The sequence below is a fragment of the Phyllobates terribilis genome, unplaced genomic scaffold, assembly GCF_046119375.1.
Source record: "Phyllobates terribilis strain yellow unplaced genomic scaffold, ASM4611937v1 Scaffold_11__3_contigs__length_659146591, whole genome shotgun sequence".
NCBI classification, from domain to species: Eukaryota; Metazoa; Chordata; class Amphibia; order Anura; family Dendrobatidae; genus Phyllobates; species Phyllobates terribilis.
Window position 1 is genome coordinate 611,583,301 of NW_027362771.1, and position 21,706 is coordinate 611,605,006.

Here is a 21,706-nt window from a genome sequence, read left to right on the forward strand (position 1 = left end):
AGCCGAAGACAACAATAAAGTCTAAAAAAACCCATTTAGGTTCCACCGAGAGTCTAACTCAGATTGCTGGATTCAAAGTCCAGTGTGCTAACTATTACACCATGGAACCTGCTTTGTAACAAGCTCCTGACTCTTATATTTCGTATATGAGCAAGAACCGTACACACCTGTAATTATTAGTAATACTACAAACCCATAAAAGAATGTATTTTTCTCTATTAGGCTCATCGGGGACTTTTACGCAGTCGTTTTACTTTCAGATAGTATTATATGTCACCAATGAAGATAAAGATATTTGCTAATCCTCTCATTTATTTCGATTTTATCAGAAATCGTAAAAGTGGCAGAAAGATCCAATCTTCCTTTCTGATGTGAATAGAAATTAACTATCGGTTTAGTAAAAAAAAAAAATACCCCCAAAAATAATCAGGTTGGCACAAAATTTTAACTCAGCTTTCTATATTCCTACCCCTAATCCTGATACAATGTAAGCATTACATTTTCATGAATTTATTTTACTTACTTACATGCCATCCCAGTCCTTTATAGATGAAGTTTGGGTTTTACTAGTTAAAAGTCCAAAACAATTTAGAAGACTAAAATAGGACACCAGTGTTTTCAACCCACAAAGAACACTTACATCACAATCTACATCAACGTCCCCATGAAAATAAAATGTAATAAATCTTACTCTTTAACAATTGATGACTTATCTATAGGATAAGTCAAAGTGAGCATGATGGCGGTCCACCACCCGGCATTCCCACCGTTCAAAATTGGAACTAATGTCCTTTCAATTCTTGAACTTCTGTCATTCTTTACTTTCTTGACACAGGGAAAACTCTGTATACTTACTGTACCATAATACAAGTTTATTGATGAGGATTGTGATGTAAGTATCCAGTGTGGGCTGAAAACACTGATGTCTGGTCTTGTAAGCTATTTTTAGGGGAGAGATGAAGGGTAGCTTAGTCTTTCTCTTCCCTTTCTGTATTCTCACTGTAAAAAGCCAAATTCTCCAGCTCATGCCATGGTTTCATGGTGTAATGGTTAGCACTCTCGACTCTGAATCCAGTGATCTGAGTTCAAATCTCAGTGGAACCTCAATTTATTATTGTCAATTTCTGTGCACATCAGAATGGAAAGTTGGCTATTTCTTCCACTTTTAAGATTTCTGGTGAAAGTATTTTTTTTAAATATTTAATGCAAATATTCATTATTAAAAATCTTTATTTTTAATAAATGTCAATATCGACCCTTTAGCGAGCTTTGTCATATGACTTGATGAGATTAAAAACCAAACCAGTTTCTCAATTTGCATACAACTGTGTTTCAGGGTGTTGCCCCTCTTCAGTGCAAAGTATGAGCTCTGATTTGGCTGGATGAAAACCCAAATTCCTTGTTGTAATTGTTAGCATTCTAGACTCTGAATCCAGCGTTTAAATCTCAGTGGGGCCCAAATTGCATTTTGGTGCTAATTTCTTTCATTTGCCAATTGACAATTTTTATTCATGTCAGAAGGGAAGATTAGATTTTTTTACAACTTTTAAAATTTCTGGTGAAATTTGAATGCAATAGTTTAACCAATATCTGCATTAAAGTTATTTATTAAAAATAATGTTGATTAAAAATCTATATTTTCATCCTGTAACAAAACACACGTAACAATTAGCAATCAGAAATATACTTCATCAGGATGATAGATAAGTCACTGGCGAACATATTGAAAAACTGTAGAGTTAAAAAAGAAAAACAGCAGCAGCCCAGAAAATAAAAACTTTATTGGCAGCGGTGGTATTCGAACCCACACCCTCAACGAAACTGCAGCCTAAACTCAGCACCTTAGCCTGCTTAACTATGCTACCTGATATGATTCCACAAAATCTCACTTGTTGAAGGCATCTTTCAATGTGTGAAAAATTGCATCTTGACTAAAATGATTGAAAAATCCATGTGCCTGATAGATGATTAAGAAACATTACAAACATTTCCATCACTTTCTCCCTTTGTGCCAATGAAGTTTAGTTGTCCTTTGCATTCTCCACACAGAGAAAACCGTTCCTTGATGATGATGAGACAGTAGACAGAGCATCCGGGGAGCCCCGATCATGTGAAATCTCCACTGGTCACCTAATCTGATGTCATTTTGACATTAAAGAGAGAAAGGATAGTTTCCTCTCCATCATTATGGCAAAGGACTAGAAAATCAAAGAAAGCTCCCAATAGTAATGACATTTACAGTTAATAATACAAGTGTTTTAAATGTAGAACGTAAATCAACATGTCAGTACGAATGGACAATTTACTCACCACTTATTCAAGCTAGTCCAGTTCCTGTTAACAGTTTGGTTCTGTGTAGGTTTCTGCCTCCATCTGTTCATCTAGCCTCCATAGACCTAAATAGGCAGCAGTAATATGATCTCTCAGTGAGTGATCGGTTTTGCTTGTTTTGACCAAGATGATTAATGTTAGAAATTATTTAGTATGAATGATGGGTTCAAGCTGTGTGGGGTTAGGAAAAAGTGTCTCATAATTGGAAATAGAAGCTTGCTTGTTTAACAAGATATATTCCAAAGATATTTTCTACAAAAAAACTGCTGTCTGAAGCCAACACCATGACTAAAATCTCTTTGACTGATTTCATTCTCCCAAGTTAGTCTTCATTTCTCAATGGGATTCACTTGTCGCAATATAAACATAATGATTAAAGGGGATGTCTACCACTTAAAGTGACTCTGTCAGCACAGAGCGACTGTTCAAACCAAGTAAAGTCGCTTGGTGCTTCATGGCGGGGTCAATCATTTAAATACACCTTCTCACCTGCTTGGTTTCCATCTATCTCTACCCTTTACTGGCTCTATGAAGCTAGAGCTATCAATTAAAGAAGAGGGGGTGGAAATTGAGGGAAACAAAGCAGGTGGGAGGTTGTGTTAAAATGGTTGGCACCACGCGGTGGGATTTAGCTTTAACAGTAATTCTAAGCTGACAGATGCCCTTTAAAGAAAGTCTGTCCACACAGAATGACGGTCCAAATGAAAGTACAGGCGCTTGGAGGGCCAATCATTTAAACAGACCTTTCCACCTACTTGGCTTCCATCTATCCCCACTCTTCCCTCACTCTATGATGCCAGAGCTTTCATTCAAAGCAGAAACGGGTGGAGATTGAGGGAATGCAAGCAGGTGGGAAGGTCTACTTAAATAATTGGCTCCACCTTGAAGCACCAAGTGCCTGTGCTTGGTTTGAACAGTCAGAGCACTGACTCCCTGCTATGCTTTGTGCACTGACTAAGCTGTGCTGTCAGTGAAACATCTTATTACATGTTCCTGCATTACAGACATCTGATGGAGTCTTTACACTGATATAGCAGAGAAATGTATCTAATCCATCATGTGTTATGGCCCGCAGAACCGCATATCTTAATTACCCCTTCAGAGCCTCGTATCTAATCCCAACATGTGTGATACAGCACACAGTGCCATGTATATAAAGTTCATCATATGTGATGCAGCCCACAGAGACGAGTATCTAATCTCAGCATGTGATACACTTCCCATATCTAATTCCATTCCATGTGATATACTCCATGTATCTAATCTCAGTGTGTGATATTGTCCATGTATCTAATCCTATCCTGTGTGATACCCTCCACTGAGCCAAGTATGTAATCCCATCATGCGATACACTCTACATATCTAACCCAGTACGTTACGCTGTCGACATATGTAATCTTATCATGTGAGAAAATTTGCATACCTAACCCAGCATGTGATACTGCTCGTGTATCTAATCTCATCATGTGTGGAATGCTTCACTGAGTCCTGTATCTAATTCAATCATGTGATACACCCTGCATATCTAAACAAGCATGTCACGCTGTCGACATATCTAATCTCATCATGTGAGACAATTTGCATATCTAACCCAGGATGTGATACTGCCCGTGTATCTAATCTCACCATGTCTGGTATACTTTGCTGAGTCCTGTATCTAATTCCATCCTGTGATACAGTTTGTGTATCGAATCCAAAAATGGGATAAAGTGAGCAGCACCAACTTACAGAATCTGCGCTGCCAGCCGACCCCGGTGACACTGTCCACATCTCAGTATCACTTTGCAGTGATCAATAATGTCTCTGCACTGTGATCCTAAACTTCATCATCCCATATCATATATCATATATATCCCATAGAAAGCCCAGAAGGAGGAGACATCAGACACATGGAGCAGATACTGCCCACATTTACTGCAGTCGTAAGGCAAACTAGCAGTACACTAGCTTTTCATGGCAAATTTAAGCAGCTGCTCCCTCTCGTGTTTAAAAGTGGAAAATATCAAACCTTTTTATAACTTTGTTTTCCCAATTTATACCATTAAAAAATGTTAATATTTAAAAAGCAAACAACTATTTACACTTCACATTTTTGCAGGTTCAATTCCTGTGTAAGTCAGATTCCTTTTTTGTCGCCATTGCAATAAGGGGTATTTTTTAATAATTAGATACCTTTTAACATTTACTTTAAATTTTATTTTTACATTTTTATATATTTTATTTTTAAAATGTCCTTATTTATCTGTTTATGTTGCTGATATTTTTCAGAATTCGCATAGACACATATTTGGATATTCCACAGACTGTAATCCCACAAGAGCAGGGTCCCTCTGTACCAGTCTGTCATTGTTAGTTTGTTCACCGTATTTTATATTTTATCTTGTATGTAACCCCTTCTCATGTACAGAACCATGGAATCAGTGGTGCTCTAAAACTAAATAATACTACTACTAATAATAATAGTATCATAATAATAATCTTTTGACAAAAAAAATCTATTGTCAGATCTTAAGCTGCATACATGTTGACATTGTCCTGACAATTACCATAGTAACGGCCTCTTTATAATGCATAGTGTCTCCTCCCTGTTCACCAAAAATCACCCTTTATATTTGTTATATGGTTATGTGATTTATGATAAAGTGTTTGCTGTGAAATCCCTATTGCCGAATATTGTATGCCGGTTCTCCTATAGGCTTAGCGGGAGGCCTTCCCAATTGGGGGAACCATACAATAGAGATAGGGATTTAATACACTACACTGCTTTGACACTTGGTAGTTAATACAGGGGTTACATCTTCAGCTGGGAGGAGTTATAGCCGTAGAGCAGTTTTTTATAGAAAATTATTTCCTGATTAAAGACTGTCTAGTTTGGGGAGTGTGAGTAGCGAGGAGCATTAGGCAGTGTACGCCTGCCGTTAGGGGAGGCCTATGTCAGGTCACCTTAGTCCTGGGTTCAAGACCCAAGAGCACAGAACCGAGGTAGGTACTGTTCCATATAAAGAGAGAGACGGAATGTGAAGGAAGACTCAGCACACAGGAAAGCAGACTCCATCAGCAGTATCAGCAGTGAAGAAGTGTTTGACTAGTACAAGTTATCTGAACAGAATGAGGACACATTTGAGACAGAATCTGGAGGCCGGCACAGTCCTAGGCTTATGGCCTGTTAGAGGTGCTCAAGGGGAGGCCTCTGTATCCCTTGAGGGGTGATTCTTAGCCGGGTCCCAGAAGAAATGGAAGATGTTGCGCCTCAGGGAGAAATGAGGGTAAACACTGGAAAGGCACATTACCAAGGGTCCTTCACCAACCAAAGAACTTGTCTTGATCTGTATGCTACAGCAGTGTTTGGAAGAATTTCACAGTAAAAGTGAGTCTGTTTACGCGGATTTACAATCTCCTGTTTTGCTTGAAGTCGGTGTCGGTTCCATGAATGGTGTAACAGTGAGTACAGCAAATCCTCCATTGCAGCACAAACTCTGGTCTCAGGCCTTAATAGTAGAGGGGGCATTGGGCGAAGAAAAGATAGTTCTGGCACACAGCGAGATGGTAGCAGCCCCGTGAGTCCCCCCTTTACACAATGACTAAGCTGTGCTGTCAGTGTAACACCTTATTACATGTCCCTGCATTACAGACATCTGAAGGAGTCTTTACACTGATATAGTAGAGAAATGTATCTAATCTAACATGTATTATGGCCCGTGGACCCGCGTATCTAAATTCCCCCTCCAGAGCAGCATATCTAATCCCAACATGTGTGCTACAGCACACAGTGCCATGTATCTATTGGTCATCATATGTGATACAGCCAACAGAGATGAGTATCTAATCTCAGCATGTGATACACTCCATGTATCTAATTCCATTCCATGTGATATACTCCGTGTATCTAAACTCAATGCATGAAACAGTCCATGTATCTAATCCTATCCTGTGTGATACACTTTGCTGAGCCAAGTATCTAATCGCATCATATGATACGCTCTGCATATCTAACCCAGCATGTCATACTGTCGACATATCTAATCTCATCATGTGATACAATTTGCATATCTAACCCAGTATGTGATACTGCCCGTGTATCTAATCCTATCATGTGTGGTACACTTCACTGAGTCCTGTATCTAATTGCATCATGTGATACAGTTTGTGTATTTAACCCCAAAAAGTGATAAAGTAAGCAGCACCAACTTACAGAATCTGCGCTGCCAGCCGTCCTCGGTGACACTGTCCACATCTCAGTATCACTTTGCAGTGATCAGGAATGTCTCTGCACTGTGATCCTAAACTTCATCATCCCATATCATATATCATATATATCCCTTATTAAGCCCAGAAGGAGGAGACATCAGACACATGGAGCAGATCCTGCCCACATTTACTGCAGTACACTAGCTTTTGATGTCAAATTTCAGCAGCTGCTCCCTCTAGTGTTTAAAAGTGGAAAATATCAAACCTTTTTTTAATTTTTCTTCTTATTTTATACCATTAAAAAAGTTAATATTTAATAAACAAACAACTATTTATACTTATATTTTTGTAGGTTGAATACCTATGCAAGCCAGATTTCTTTTTTCTGTCGCCATTGCAATAAGGGGTATTTTTGTAATAATTAGATGCCTTTTAACATTTACTTTACTTTTTTACATTTTTTATTTATTTCATTTTCAAAATGTACTTATTCATCTGTTTATGTTGCTGATATTTTTAAGAATTCACACAGACACCTATTTGTAGATTCTACAGACTGTAATCCCACACGAGCAGGGTCCTCTCCCCTCTCTACCAGTCTGTCATTGTTAGTTGTTCACCGTATTTTACATTTGTTTCTTGTATGTAAGTTTTTCTCATGTACAGCACCATGGAATCACTGGTGCTCTAAAAAAAAATAAAAAAAATAATAGAATCATAATAATAATCATTTGCCAAAAAAAACAAGATCCATTGTCAGATCTTTGGCTGTATACATGATGACCTTATCCTGACAATTACCATTGTAAAGGCCTCTTTATAATGTATAGTGTCTGCTCCCTGTTCACCAAAAATCACCCTTATACATACATAAAAAAAAAATAATGAATGAGCTGGAAAACATGTTGCTATAAGTTATGTGTGTAGGAGCACATTCACACTATGGCCATTAACAGACAAAATCTAGGATAAAAACAATTTGAGGAAATACTCTGCAATAGGTAACAAACTAAATAAATAAATAGTACATGTAAATAACATTGGCGACTTAGTTAACGCTGTTTGGATCAAAAAGGGTAAAAGCCATCCCACCATGACAAGGTGTACCCCATCGGGATGGTCCTATCTCTAGTGAAAAATCTCTCCATATGCCAGTGGACCAGGGCAGAGCCGGACCCAAGCCTGACTGTTTAAATACCTGCTATATAGACTGAATGCATAGCATAGAAAGAGGGAGCCATGCCCCTATATGTGCAAAGTGCAAAAAACTAAAGCAAAACTAAAGCAAAATCAAAAAAATGAGCTGGAACACATGCTTTTATAATTGCAATGTGTAGGAGCACATTCACACTGTGGCCATTAACAGACTGAACCTACGATAAAAATAATGGGAAAATTCCTTGCAGTAAGTAAATAATTAGTAATAGTGCATGTACATAATAGAGGGGATGTAAATTGGCTAAATTGTAGCAGTTCAGCAATAATAAAAATGGTAATAATACATTTGTGAGGCCAAGTCTCAGTAATTTAGTATGTTAGTGTAGGGAGTACAATTGGGTGAGAAAGGTTGAATTGGATGGACCTAGGTCTTTATTCACCCAACGATCCTATGTTACTAGTTACTAGTAAACAATATTTTGATAAGAAAAAGCTAACAGCCGTTCCACCGCAACAAGGTGTACCCAATAAGGATGGTCCCTAACTGTAGCGTAAAACCTCTTGATTTACCAGCAGACCTCAATAGATGGAGGCAGAGCTGGACACAAGGCTAACTGCTTAAACACCTGCCCGTGGGAAGATATGTAGGCTAAATACAGAGTCCAGAAAGGAAGGGCCCCGCCACTGTATATACATAGTCCAAAACAAAACCAAAGAAATGAGAATCCACTGTAGAATCTTACATGAAGACATTTTATAACCTAAGCCAAAGGCACCAATAAAGTCTAAAAAAAACATTTAGGTTCCACCGAGAGTTGAACTCAGATTGCTGGATTCAAAGTCCAGAGTGCTACCCATTACACCATGGAACCTGCTTAGTAATGAGCTCCTGACTCTTATATTTCGTACATGGCGAAGAACCCCACACCTGTAATTAATAATAACACTACAAACCCATAAAAGAATGTATTTTTCTCTATTGGGCTCATCGGGGACTTTTATTGAGTAGTTTTACTTTCAGATAGTATTATATGTCGCCAATGAAGATAAAGATATTTGCGAATTCTCTCATTTATTTACATTTCATCAGAAATTGTAAAAGTGGCAGAAAGATCCAATCATCCCTTCTGATGTGAATAGAAATTGACAGTCGGCTTAGTAAAAAAAAATTGCAAAAAAAAAAATCAGGTTCGTGCAAAATTTTAAGTCAGATTTCCGTGTTCAAACCCCTAACAATGACACCGGTGTCTTGTAAACTATTTTTAGAGGAGACATGAAGGGTATCATAGTCTTTCTCTTTCTTTCTGTATTTTCACTATAAACATCCAAATTCTAAAGTACTTGCAATGGTTCCATGGTGTAATGGTTAGCACTCTGGACTCTGAATCCAGCGATCCAAGTTCAAATCTTGGTGGGACCTGACTTTTGTTGCTAATTTCTTGAATTTATTAATTGTCAATTTCTATGCACATTAGAAAGGAAGATTGGATATTTCTTCCACTTTTAAGATTTCTGATGAAAGTATTTTTAATTAAAATATTTAATGCAAATATTCTTCATTAAAAAAAAAATATTTTCACAGGTAATTAAACAACACACACAACATTAGCAATCAGAAATATACTTTATGTGAATGAAAAATAAGTCACAGGAGACAGTGGCATAGCTACAGTGGGGCAGAGGGTGCAGGCGCACTGCACCCCAAGCTCAAAGGGGCCCACCACTGACTACACACTGTTAAGCCCAAAATAGAGCAGGGAAACTTGATCTCCCCGCAATACCGCTCTCCGGTCTACAGAACGGCCGAAGCACTGAAGCATGCACAGGACATCAGAAGTCCGGTGTGGTGATGTCATCTTACTGCGTCGAGACAATGACGTCTAGTGCGTGCACTGGCACTTCGACAGCATATTGGTCCACCTGGTCCCCACCGATGGACTCATTTGGATCCTGGAATAGGTGAGTATATGATGTTTTTTATTTTGAATAAAACTTTTGGTGGCATCATAAACAGTGGGGGACTCTGAAACAGAGGAGGGGGACTTATGCTTTCAGTGACTACTGTGGGGGCCCTTTTAAAGTGTGGGCCAATTATACAGTTTGGGGGATAATGTGGGGCCCATGATACAGTTTGGGGGATAATGTGGGGCCCATTATACAGATTGGGGGCTGAACTCCTAGCTCCGCCTCTGAGCAGAGATCATATTGAAAAACTGTACAGTGTATTAAAAATCAGTTGGCAGCAACTGGTAATCCAACACCTTAAAATGCTCAGCCACTCTACCAGATATATTTCCATAATATTTCACTAAATGAAGTAGTCAGCGTTGACTATAGGGAATGAAAAATACATGTGCCTATTAGATGATCAACCCCTTAGTGACCACCAACACAACTTAAAACTCATCTGAGATTTATGTGAATAGCATCCTATGACAGGCATCTGTCCTTTGTACACAATATCCGACACCAAGGTGCATCAGTCACAATCGGTGTCGGCATCGACCATGGCTGTTTAACTGCTTAGATGCTGCTGTCAATAGTGACTATGGCATCTACAGTACAGACCAAAAGTTTGGACACACCTTCTCATTTAAAGATTTTTCTGTATTTTCATGACTATGAAAATTGTACATTCACACTGAAGTCATCAAAACTATGAATTAACACATGTGGAATTATATACTTAAAATATAGAGTTAGGGGTGCTGGTAAGTAAGTAAACTCAGTGAGTCTGCTGCAAATGGTAAGTGTCACCATAGACCACTGTAGGGGTAATATAAGATATAGAAAACCATTGCGCTGAAAACACTGAGAAGGGTGTGTAGTGATTAGTCAAAAGATGAATGGACTCCACTTAGGAATTATTATGGCAAAAAAATTTTTTTTTATTATTTCTAAAACTAAAATGCTGGTAGGGATTTCATAAAGTACATCATTACATAAAACCATGGAGTCGAGCTGTGTAAAGGGGGTGACCTTTGTATTGGTCTTCCAGGGATCAGGAGCTAGTTAAACCTGTAATAAAAGGAACTATGATCACTAGCCAGTGGGTTTAGAGGTTTTTGAGATATAGCTACTGATTATTGATTTTTACCTTTTTGATGAGAAGTTTCTCTAGAGGAAAAGAGGATGAAGGTGGTCCTCTTGTCAAGTGAATATCATGATTTTGCTGTAATATAATAACTAGTTAGAAAAGGCGGGTGTTAAACTGTTTCAGTTAATTAATTTATTATTAGTTGACTCACATAACCAGTATAAATCTTGGTAGTGACCAATAGCTGGAAATATCCCCCAGGAAGAGGGTATATTATACAATGGGTATCAGTTGGTATCTGTGGTAAACCTGTAACATAAACTGGGTTTAAACATTTATTGTGTATTTAGGCTGGATACATCTAGTTATTCAGGAATTTACCTGGTTAGTTTGGGGTGTTACTGTCGGTGATCCTTATTGCCCCTGTTGTTGTGTTTTTTAACTGGATTCAGAAGGCTACTATGAAAAAATATATTGTGTAGTATAATTGATACTATAAATGAAATGATACCCCAAAGTGAAAAAATGCTGATATAAGAGTCAATTGATGTAATAATAAAGGCTCACCTTAAAAGTGGACTTAGGTATAAATCTGGAGGGTGCCTATGTTGTAAGGAGCGACCCTCAAAGAAAGAATTGGCAGCTGGTGCAGTTGTTAGTATAAATCACTGGCGGAACCCATTATACTGCACTCTGGTACTGTATGGCAGGTTCCTATGTTAGGGGCCCATTATGGCCTGTGTACGTACCAGAGAGGCAGTGAAACAATCGTTGGTGGTACAGCACTATACCTTTACATGAAGCCGAGGTGGTAGCTTTGTGATTGCAGAGGGCTGTTTGCGGTCTCTGGAAGATTTCCTGGTTCAAATACCTCGCTTAGGTCTTTGAAGTCCATGCAGAGAGGACGGCTGTAGTAAGTGTCAGAGTCCCGGCCGAAGACTCCGACACTGAGATGCAGCGTGCGGCGTGTGCCGGGCGTTCCGGAAGTGCTGCTGGAGGATTGCAAGGACCTGCGTCTATGGCCTTGCGTGACGTCAGCGGCCGCGGTCACGTGACACCGGCGGCAAGAGGGACCAAAAAGCTAATTCCAACGCGTTTCGGATACACGGTATCCTTCCTCAGGGATAGCTTCTGGTCTCAAGGTATTCCTTAAATACCCCCTCTGTCCATGAATGTTCAATGAGAGGTGTAATCAATTAAAGGCAAATAGTTCTATACCGCAGTTCAGGCCTTTTGGTTTTAAAGCGTCCATTTCAAAGATCCATTTTGTTTCATTTCTTGACATTTTCTTAATAAAATTCCCTTCTCTCCAGTCTTTTTTTATAATTTGTATACCGACCACTTCACTCCCATGAATTGAGCCACCATGTTTGTCCCTAAAATGATTAGATAGGGGATGGCCCTCAAATTTGTTTTTGATGTTTCTTAGATGTTCACTTAATCTTTTTTTCAGAGGGCGGATGGTCCGTCCTATGTAAAGTTTTTTACAAGGGCATTTTAGCCCATATATCACTCCCTTACTAGTGCAGGTTATGTGATCTTTTATTGGGTGTTCAATTTTTCCATGGGGAATAATGTTTTGCTTCTTCGTATGTATGATTTTGCAAATAGAGCATTTTTTGCATGGGAAAAAACCTGAAGGTTTATAGGAGAGGGGAATTGATGGATATGTTGTTGTGGAAGCAACCTTGTTTCCTATATTTCTAGCCTTCCTAAAAATAAATTTGGGATATGGGGGTATTTTTTCCCCTATTACTTGGTCATCTTTTAGTATCCCCCAGTGTTTTTTTATTATGTTTTTGAGGATATAGACGTTGGAATTATATGTGGCTATAATAGGGGGGCTATCCATTGTGGATCCAATTAGTTCTTTATTTTTATCTGAGTTTTTTTCCTTTAGTATAGTGGCACGAGGTATTTTACTAACTTCTTCTTTTGTTTTATTAAGGAATTCTTCGTTATATCCTTTATTCAAATTTTTTTGGTTAATATGTCTGCTTCAATAGTAAAATCCTGACTTTGAGAACAGTTTCTCTGAAGTCTCAAATACTGACTTCTTGGTAAATTCAACAGCCAGCTGGGTAGATGGCAGCTATCCATATGGATATAGCTGTTTGTGTCTGTAGGTTTAAAATGTGTCCGGGTACATAGCTTACTTCCACTAATAAAAATATTAAGATCCAAAAAACTGATTTCCTCCTGGCTAGTAGAGGAAGTGAAATTTAAATAAAAATCATTTTTATTAATATCATTTAAAAAGGTGTCTAGGGTGGGGTTGTCCCCTGACAAAATAAATAAAATATCATCAATAAAACGACGACAGAGGACCAGGTTCTCACGCAGCTCACCATTGGGATATACAGTACAGACCAAAAGTTTGGACACACCTTCTCATTTAAAGATTTTTCTGTATTTTCATGACTATGAAAATTGTACATTAACACTGAAGGCATCAAAACTATGAATTAACACATGTGAAATTATATACCTAACAAATAAGTGTGAAACAACTGAAATTATGTCTTATATTCTAGGTTCTTCAAAGTAGCCACCTTTTGCTTTGATGACTGCTTTGCACACTCTTGGCATTCTCTTGATGAGCTTCAAAAGGTAGTCACCGGAAATGGTTTTAACTTCACAGGTGTGCCCTGTCAGATTTAATAAGTGGGATTTCTTGCCTTATAAATGGGGTTGGGACCATCAGTTGTGTTGTGCAGAAGTCAGGTGGATACACAGCTGATAGTCCTACTGAATAGTGTTGAGCCACCCCCGTAGTGTTCGAGTTCGGTTTGGTTCGTCGAACACCCGTGTGTTCGCCGAACTGTTCGTCGAACTGTTAGTCGAACACCTTCGAACACCGTTAAAACCAATGGCAGGCAAACAAAAACACATAGAAACACATAGAAAACACCTTCAAAGGTGTCCAAAAGCTGACAAACTGCTCAGAAGACACAACTAACACATGGAAAAGTGACAAGTACATATAGTCATGCGAAAAGAAAAGAGGTGGAGGAGTAAAAGGAGGGGGAGACACAAATATAGGCATGTCATGCCCTTCTAAAATCCAAAAAGTGAGAAGCCGACACGTTCAGTCCGCTCCTGCCCGTGCCACCTCCGTGTCGCCGGGTTTGTGCCAGAGCCGCGGTGAACCCTGATGGCCAGCCCCCCTCTCCCAATACTGGTGCCTGTCCGCTGGTGGGTCGAGCGAGCCCCCCTGTGGTGGAGGCAGCTCTAAGCTTTTTAATTTAAATTGTCTCTCTAATTTGAATGAATACACTTTAAATCCATTTACAAGGATCTATTGGAGGGCAAGTCTCATGCCAGCAGCCGCGTAATTCCAGCTCCAGTAGCGTCCACTAAAGCTGCTGCAGTTAAAAAGCTTTTATAAGGATCGAGCTCGGCTGTCCACCGAAAGGCATCCTAATGCCAGTCCCAGCCCCTATGCCTTGGGGTGCCTCCTGATGCTCTTCACTGAGTATCCCGTGGTCCCGAAGCATTTCCTTTGAAAAAATTAAGTGTCCAAACTACAGGTGGTGTAGCTTGCTTAACAGCCGGGATAATCCGCTGACTAGCAGACACTGCTACTAGGCACAAAGTATTTCCTGGGCTAGATGCAGTTAAAAATTTGTAATTAGATACTCTCGTTGGATGCTGAGAAAGCATTCCATAGAGTCTCCTGGCACGCCATATATGATTCTCTTAAAAAGTTTGGGGTAGGGGTCTAGGGGACCCTTTTATAGCCAAAATCATGGCCCTGTATCACAATACATCACCTAGGCTGAAGATAAATGGAACTGTAGCACCCTGAGGGCTCGGTTGCTAAAGAGGTATTGCACCTCACCCAGAGGTGTGATATCTCACTCTCAGGTAAGGATGGAGTGTGGATCAGGACCCGACACCTGCATGCATTACACCATTGCCGTGGGGCAGGGCGACCAATATGCCTCTGAGATGGGCACGACAGTCCCTGACCCTGGCTGGAGTGGGGGGAGGGAACACTGAGGAAGGGGAACCCTGTAGTGCAGGAGCAGGGAGGAAGCAGTTCCTGGGTGCATTGAGAAGGGAGTATAAAAGGTGGGCACCATCTTAGTTCAGTGCAGAGAAGTCTGAGCAGAAGTGGCAGGGAGCAGGGGCTCTGCATGAGCTCTGCTCCGGAGGCGGGCCTAGTAACAGAGGCCCAGGCCTGGAAGAGGGAGAAGGAAGGAAGAGGAGCGGAGAAGGCTCCAGGAACGAGGAATGAAGGGATCCCAGGGGTGTGGACGGGCGAGTCGCCACCGCACGCCCGAATCCACCTGCGTGGAGGGGTCAGGCCAAAGGGGGAGACTGGTCCCCGAAACTAGTGGAGGCAAGAAACGACCCTCAGCTAGAAACCGGAGGCTGTGACATTTTATGTGGCGCAGCCCCTCGCTACACCCGCTAGGAAGGCACCACATAGGGTCAGAGAAACTGGTGCCAAGTTTACCAAGAGGATGCCCGAGGCAGCCGGACAGGAGGGTTGGTAAGAAAGGCCAGACAAACGACACACAAAGGGGGTCCTGTGAAGCGCTCCAAAGTTATCTGGGAGTTGTCTGAGCCCCTCACCTGGTGAGCACAGTACGATGTGGGCAGCCGTTACCTGCAGACGTGGTCTGGATAATAAGAACTGTGAGTAAAGGCCCTGGACTGCATCACTGACTCCGTGTCATTACTGCTGCTGCCCTGCACCATCACCCCCATCCTCCGCATACACTGCCCTGAGGCTATACTCCTCCCGTGGGGAGTTATGCTACGCTCTGCTGCACCCACAACACCAGCCTCAGCGGTCTGCCCTGCAGCGGCGGTTCACTCTGACCGCAATCCACGGGTGGCGTAGTCGGACATTTAAACATCAAAACCACATAAATAGTTCCGCCACTGGTTTGACCACCCTGAGCCACAGAACCGGGTCGCCGCCACGAAGACTACAACCACCAGCATCCACCAAAAAGGGTCCGGCTCTGGGTGTCCCAAGGCCCAGGGGGTGCATCAGAACATTTTCATCACCTTTCACAATCACCAATGGGACAAGGCAGGGATGTCCTCTGTCCCCTCTCTTATACATCCTAGTGACGGAGCACCTGCTCTCATCAATTCGCCATAACCCCAATATTAGGTGGATTGAGGTGGGAGGCACCGAGTACAAGTGCTCTCTATTTGCTGATGATGTCCTAGTATATATCACTCAATCACATATATCCATCCATGCTGTTATGGCTGTAATAGATCACTTTGTTACATGGTCAAATTTTAAAATCAATGCAGCGAAGTCTGAGGCCCTCGATGTCTCCCTCCCCAAATCCATATAGGATTCCATCCAGTCCAACTTTCCCTTTGCCTGGCCCTCACAGGGTATCAAATACTTAGGAATTCCTATTCATAGAGACCTCTCCCATCTATGTTATCTTAATTTTGGTCCCTTTATTGAACAACTCCATACAGACCACGGTTGGCAAGTTAGAACTGTAAGATTCACTACGTGAACCACTGGTGTTTTGTGGAAAAGCACATGTACACTGTGTTCCAAATTATTATGCAAAAAGTGTTTAGGAGTGATAAGGGAAGAATTTGTTTGTTTGTCAGTTAAACTCATTGATGGTGATGTGTGTCAGGGATCTTTATATCACTGTAAGCAATTGCAGACACCTGTGCTAATTAGTTTGGCAGGTATGTCCAATGAAAGGCAAGACTACTTAAGAAGGCTGTCTCACATTATTAAGCAGCCTACATTTTCTGCCAAAATGGGAAAGAAAAAGGATGTGTCGGCTGCTGAGAAGCAACAAATTGTGGAGTGTTTAGGTCAAGGCATGACTACAATCAACATTGTGCGATGATCAGGATGAAGTGTCTTGGCAATCAAGAAGTATGTAGCTGATTCACAGTACACACGTGTGCGTGCTGATAAGGGCAAATTGAGGACTCTTTCCTACAGGCAATTACGTCAGGTTAAAAGAGCAGCGGCAAAAAAGCCTTGTCATAGCAGCAGACAAGTTTTTGAAGCTGCTTGTGCCTCCAACGTCCCCCGAACAACAAGATGCAGGGTCCTTCAGAGGTTTGCAGCTGTGCATACGCCATCCTGTTGACCTCCTCTATCCACTTCACACAAGCAGAAACGGCTCCAGTGGGCTAAACATTACATGAAGACTGATTTCAAAACTGTTTTGTTCACGGATGAGTGCCGTGCAGCGCTCGATGGTCCAGATGGATGGAGTGGAGGATGGCTGGTTGATGGACACCCCACTCAAACACGGCTACAGCGCCAACAAGGAGGAGGTGGAGTAATGTTTTGGGCTTGAATCATGGGGAGAGAGATTGTCGGCCCCTTTAGGATCCCTGAAGGCGATAAAGATGAACTCCATAATGTATGTGGATTTTCTCAAACAGCACTTCCTGCCATGGTTCAAGAAGTAGAACCGTGTATTTCACAGCAAGATCATTTTTTTGCATGATAATGCACCATCTCATGCTGCACATAAAACATCTGCATCTCTGGCTGATATGGGCATAAAAGGGGACAAACTTATGGTGTGACCCCCATGCTCCCCTGACCTCTACCACATTCAGAACCTCTGGAGCATCATCAAAAGGAGTGTCTATGATGGCGGGAGGCAGTTCACATCTAAGCAACAGCTCTGGGAGGGTATTCTGTCCTCATGCAAAACAATTGAAGCAGAAACCATCCAAAATAAGGGGTCCTATGTGAAAATGTAACATCACCTAGAATAAAGTTTTGAGTTGAAAACTGTTTGATTTCAGTTTCTAATAACCTGCTAATGCTTATAATTTCAAAAATGACCATTTTTTTGGTCTTTATTAAAATGAAAAGGTTGATCGAAAAGTTTGGGGGATCTAAGAGTGTGGCAACCCAGTAGTCATGATTACTTCGAATTCTGACAATATGAGGGTCATGTTGCAGGTAGTGCAGCAAGAAGGCACTTATGTGTCTTGCGCATCTCGGAGCCCCAAAATTATTTTCCGGGCTAGATGCAGCTAAAAATTATTATTAATTTTAAATCTGGTGGAGCTTAGTATAGATGGCCTAATAGGATCAGTGCTGCACACTGCTACAAAGCCCAAATTATTTTCCAGCCAAGATACAGATAAACATGATTAGTAATTTTAAATCTGGTGGAGCTTATTATAGATGGCCTAATAGAATCAGTGCTGCACACTGCTACAAAGCCCAAATTATTTTCCAGTCAAGATACAGATAAACATGATTAGTAATTTGAAAGCTTAAAACGGTTGGTAGGGTGATTTTAACCAATCATCAAGCTTTTACTCTCCCCAGGATGACACAGGGGTAGAAAAGTCATCTCGGATCCATGATTTGTTCATCTTTATGAACGTGAGTCTGTCTACATTATCAGTGGAGAGCCGCGTGCGCTTATCTGTCATCACACCACCAGCAGCGCTGAACACACGTTCAGACAGAACGCTGGCTGCGGGGCATGACAAGATCTCGAAGGCGTAAGTGGCTAGCTCCGGCCATTTATCCAGATTGGAAGCCCAAAAAGAGCAAGGGTCCAGTGACACAGTCATGGATTCAATGTTTACTTGGAGATACTCCTGTACCATCGTCTCTAGGCGTTGACTATGTGTCACACTTCTTGTCTCCTGTGGCCTTGCAAAGGATGGGCTAAAAAAGTGGTGAAATGATTCCGCAAAATTGATGTTACCAGCAGATACTGTGGTTCTGTTACGGTTTGAGTGCTGAACACTTGACGGTCCCACGGTTGGCAAGTTGGAACTGTGAGATTCACTACGTGCACCACTGGTGTTTTGTGGAAAAGCACATGTAAGATTCTGCAACAGTCTCTGCTGATACTCCTGCATGCGTGCATCCCTTTCTATGGCAGGAATAATTTCGGCAAATTTACTTTTGTACCGGGGATCTAACAGTGTGGCAACCCAGTAGTCAGGATTATTTCTAATTCTCACAATTCGAGGGTCATGTTGCAGGTAGTGCAGCAAGAAGGCACTCATGTGTGTTGCGCATCCAGGAGCACCAAGTTCCTGTTGTGCTGGTGGCGAGGTAACAATCATGCTTCCTTCCTCTGTCCTCTCCCCCCAACCTCGCACAACAGAAATGTGATCAAGGTCTCCCTCATCTGATGAGTCTTCCATCAGTTCGTCCTCCACTTCTTCCTGGGCTCCTGCACCTTCCTCACTAGTTTGGCTGCTACCATGTGCCCTGGTAAAACCATCTCCCCCACCCTCACATGCCTGCCGCCTTGGTGCTGCCGACCGTCTGGACCTTGCAGATGTTAGCCCTTCCGCATACAACTCCTCCTCCTCTACTTCCTCCACCTCCTCTTGTGCCACCACCTGACTCCGAATTCTGTTTAACATGTGCTCCAGCATGTAAATCACCGGAATAGTCATGCTGATAATGGCATCGTCAGCACTAAACATGTTCGTCGCCATTTCAAAACTGTGCAGAAGGGTGCATAGGTCCCTGATCTGAGACCACTCCTCCAGCGTGATTTGCCCCACCTCTGGATCTCGTTGGCCCAGGCTATACGTCAGAACGTATTGCACCAGGGCTTGTCGGTGCTGCCACAGTCGCTGCAACATGTGCAGAGTTGAATTCCACCGGGTAGGCACATCGCATTTTAGCCGGTGAAGTGGCAGGCCCAATGTCTTCTGTAGAGATGTAAGTCGCTGAGCTGCGGGATGCGAATGGCGGAAGTGAGCACACAGTGACCGTGCCCTCTGCAGAAGGCCATCTAGTCTGGGATAGTGGGCTAAAAATTGCTGGACAACCAGGTTCAACACGTGAGCCATACAAGGCACGTGTGTGACATTGCCCCGGCGAAGGGCCGCACCCAAGTTTGCAGCATTGTCGCACATGGCCTTCCCTGGTTTCAGGTCCAGTGGAGACAACCATTCATGAAATTGGTTCTCCAGAGCTGACCAAAACACCTCAGCTGTGTGACTCACATTTCCCAGACATTTCAAAGTAAAAACCGCCTGATGACGTTGAGCCCTACTGCCAGCATAGTAAGGAGGTGTGCAGGATCCCTTCTGCGCAGTTAGAAAGCTTGTGGCATGACCAGACAGGCTTTGGGTGCAGGTGGAAGACCGAGAGGAGGTTGAGGAGGCAGAAGCAGTGGAGGAACTTTGACATTAAGAGGATTGACGCACAACTCGTGGGGACGGCAAGACATGGACAGCAGCCCCTTGTCCTGCTGTCACCATGGTTACCCAGTGCCCAGTCAGCGGAATGTAATGCCCCTGTCCATGCCTACTCGTCCAAGTGTCTGTGGTGAAATGCACCCTGTCACACACAGAGTTTCTCAAAGAAGCGGTGATGTTGTGTGCGACAAGCTGGTGGAGCGCAGGCACACCTTTCTTTGAGAAGTAGTGCCGACTGGGAATCTGGTACTGGGGCACTGCGAAGGACATAAGGTCTCGAAAATCCTCTGTGTCCACCACGCGGAAAGGCAGCATTTCTGTAGCCAAGAGCTTGCAGATGGTGAAATTCAACCTCTTAGCTTTCTCATGGCTAGGAGGAAATGGTCTTTTACTTGTCCACATCTGAGGGACCGAGGGCTGGCTATTGTGCTTAGACGGGGTTGATAAGGGTGTCCCCGGCAAACTGCCGGTCTGTGAGGAAGATGCAGGCGGACATGTTAGGTTGCCTTGATCCAAAGGTGGTGCTATCGATGTCGGACAGCGCTCAACACCAGCTGGTGTTACCACCTCCAAAGAAAATGATGACCTGCCAATCACGCTGGCTGTTGCGGGTAAAGAGGTGGCAGGTCTGCGCCCCAAAACAGGTGTGACTGCTGTCCCCCCAGTCACAGAGGATGAAGAGGCCGCGGATGCACAAGATATGGCAGATGGTGGTTGGCCCAGCCGGCTAGGCCACATTGTAGAACACTGAGCTTCCCACTGCAACTTATGCTTCATGTCCATGTGCCGGTTCATGCATGAAGTACTCAAACTATGTATTTTTTGGCCTCTACTTAGCTTTTGCTGACAAATGTTACAGATAACACGAGTTGGGTCATCTTTATCGATATGAAAAAATGCCCAGGCTATGCAAGGCTTAGCACCCATGCGACCTGAAGAGCCACCACGACTTGTGGTGAGAGGCAGAGTTGTGTTTGAGGATGCAGTTGTTGACGTGCTTCCAGTACTACGTCTCTGTCCAGGAAGGCGCAACCTGACCTCGTCGTCACTAGCATCTTCCTCCACCTCCTCTGCTGACCTCATCTCTTGGCTGACTGTGGGTTGACAGTAAGTGGGATCTCCAACCTCATCATCATCACCCTGTGCGTTATCACACCCGTCGTCCTCAGAGCCAACCTGTTCCTGCCCTGACAAAAAACTAAAGTTGTCGCTCCAATCAGGTATTTGAGTCTCATCATCGTCTTCCTCATTGTCTCCACCAACAGAAGTTACAGTTTGGGAATGAGGGTCTACATTATGGTCAGAACCTTCTGCGTCTGGTCCTGGATCCGACTCATAAAGAATCTGGGCCTCAGTGCAGATCATTTCCTCGTCTGGATTCACAGAAGCGCTGGAGTCGACCTCTGATTCCCAGGCTATAGTATGAGTAAACAGCTCTGCAGACTCAACCATCTGTTCTACCTCATACTCAGACGGGCAGCTGGAGATTTGGGAGCTGTGAGGAAGCAAGTGCGATTGGGGTGACACCTTTGAGGACTGGAGTATTTGTGATATTGAAGTTGATGTGGAGGAGAGCCCACATAAATTAGCACTTGATATCCGTTGAAGCACCTGCTGTTTTTGTGCCTCATCTGGAATTTGTAGCGATTGGCGTGGCCGTAAGAAAGGGATCTTATCACATTGTCCGCTAAAAGAAGTAGACATTTTAGTTTGGCTGGAAGATGGTCTTTCTTCTGCAGATCTTACTGTTGCTTTAACACCTACCCCACGGACACAACCTTTTTTCCCCTTTCCAACACGCCTATTCCCCTTTCCACCAGCAGCAGGCCTTTTTCCAGT

General features: G+C 42.5%; 3 non-coding genes across 3 annotated transcripts; 2 read left to right on the forward strand and 1 right to left on the reverse strand.

The window, feature by feature from the left end:
- The first annotated feature begins 1,032 nt into the window (after positions 1-1,032).
- On the forward strand, positions 1,033-1,104 carry TRNAQ-CUG (transfer RNA glutamine (anticodon CUG)). The gene has a single exon. It is a non-coding gene; the product is annotated as a tRNA-Gln (tRNA).
- A 7,373-nt stretch (positions 1,105-8,477) lies between these two features.
- Positions 8,478-8,549, reverse strand: TRNAQ-UUG (transfer RNA glutamine (anticodon UUG)). The gene has a single exon. It is a non-coding gene; the product is annotated as a tRNA-Gln (tRNA).
- A 476-nt stretch (positions 8,550-9,025) lies between these two features.
- TRNAQ-CUG (transfer RNA glutamine (anticodon CUG)) lies at positions 9,026-9,097 on the forward strand. The gene has a single exon. It is a non-coding gene; the product is annotated as a tRNA-Gln (tRNA).
- Positions 9,098-21,706: the final 12,609 nt, after the last annotated feature.